Source organism: Helianthus annuus, chromosome 13 (assembly GCF_002127325.2).
Source record: "Helianthus annuus cultivar XRQ/B chromosome 13, HanXRQr2.0-SUNRISE, whole genome shotgun sequence".
In the NCBI taxonomy this organism is placed as follows: Eukaryota; Viridiplantae; Streptophyta; class Magnoliopsida; order Asterales; family Asteraceae; genus Helianthus; species Helianthus annuus.
In genome coordinates this window covers 125,856,643-125,858,765 of record NC_035445.2, presented here as the reverse complement: position 1 = coordinate 125,858,765, position 2,123 = coordinate 125,856,643, and positions in this window count along the sequence as shown.

The window sequence follows — 2,123 nt, the reverse complement described above, 5'->3', positions numbered from 1 at the left end:
ATAAACCGGTACTAAAAGCTCTTGTGTCCTTGGACGACCTCGGTATCTTACCAACACTATACTACGCCCACGATGGGTGCACTTGCCCATATGTGTGTTTAGTGCTAGTAAATATCGTGTTTTATAAATTTAAAACTTGGCTAAAAAGTGTAAAAAGGGCTTAAAAATATAGAGTTAATTACTATTTTCGTCCCTGAGGTTTGTCAAAAATAACAGTTTCAGTCCATTAGTTTAAAAATTGCGATTTCAGTCCATTAGTTTCATTTTCGTAACCATTTCAGTCCACTAACTTAACTCCATCCATTTATTTTGTTAACTTTGGGTGAAATGACCAAATTGTCCCTGCCAACTTAACAAATTGTAAATAAAAAATGCAGTTCACAGGATTTGCCCATGACCTTTGATTTTGAAAACAACCACTCAACCATTGAGCCATGTATCAAGTTTGTGATTTACATCATATTGTTTTCATTTTGGTAATTGCAGGCTAATTGCCATTTCACCACCTTCAACCTCTGCAACTTACACAAACCTTAACCTAAATCACAATGTAACAATACAATCCATATCCTCTTTCTCTCTCATCATGTAGCTCACCTGCTTCAACTACAATCCTTATTTCATCAAAAAGAGTGATACCCACAAAGAAAGAAAAAAAAAACAAAGACAAAATGAGTCTTATTGAGTTGATGACAGTGGCGCCACCGCCGGCAACGTCATCATCGCCGGCACCGACGTCACTTGCACCTGGGTTCCGGTTTCACCCGACCGATGAGGAACTTGTGAGGTATTACTTGAGGCGCAAGGTTTGTCGGAAACCGTTTCGGTTTGAAGCTGTTTCAGAAGTTGATGTTTACAAATAAGAACCTTGGGATCTTGCTGGTAGTTTTATAAATTTTTTCTTTTTTTTATTATTATTTTTTTTTGTGTCTGTGGGTGTGTTTCAGTGGTAGGTGTTGATTTGCTTAAATGTGGTATGAAAATGGTTTGTATCTTGGAAATAACTGAAACATAATTACAAGTTTAGAACACCTGCATTTAAGGATGAGCAAATGGTTTGACATTTTCGGTATCGGTTCGGTACCGGTATTTACCGGTTTTTACCCTCAAACACCGGTATCGAACCCATGAGGAACTTGTCGGTTGTTGTGTGGTGGGTTGTTAATGGTGGTGAATGAAAGGTTTGTGGAAGATGATGAATAGGTTTAGGCAAGAAGATGATGAGTAAGCGTTATAAGAAAAACAAATTGAATTCATTCACAATCTTAATACATGGCATATTGGTTTAACAGTTACCTTTCAAAGCAAAGGTCACAGGTTCAAAACCTGTGACTAGCCTTTTTTTAAATTTAACCATAGGGGTAATTTGGTAATTTCACCCAAAGTTAACAAAATAAATGGATGGGAGTTAAGTTGGTGGACTGAAATGGTTACGAAAATGAAACTAATGGACTGAAATCGCAATTTTTAAACTAATGGACTGAAACTGTTATTTTTGACAAACCTCAGGGATGGAAACCAGTAATTAACTCAAAAATATATCTAAAACATATATACACTAACACGCATCAACCATCTTCTGCAACCGTTCCATATAGTCATCTATGATTGAGTACCAACATTCCATGTGATTGGCTTGGACCCAGTTACAAAACCGTTCTTCCCAACTATTAAACTCATCTATTCTCATCAACTTTGGCGGTTTAGTTGATGTCCCATGTCACACCCCGACCACGATAAAACAACAAATTGTGGCGGAAATGTCGGGGAGTGTTATAACAGAATCATTGTTTCATAACACATGGATTGAAGTTCTGTTTTATTGAATTAAATGTATTACATTACATTGAAAAATCAGAAACAAAACATGAACAAATAGACTTTCATTGTTATTAAGTCACTAAGGCCTCGTCCATTCCTATGTGAGCTTACACAATATCATCATCAAACATCATCAACTATGGTACCTGAAACACACGTGAAAATACGTCAGCATAAAAATGCCGGCGAGTACATAGGATTTTATGTGAGTGTCGGATTCATGGTTCGTTTATATTTTGAAATTAACTTGAACACCTTTGTGAATTACTAATTAGAAAACCAAGTTTTGTAAAATGCTTATA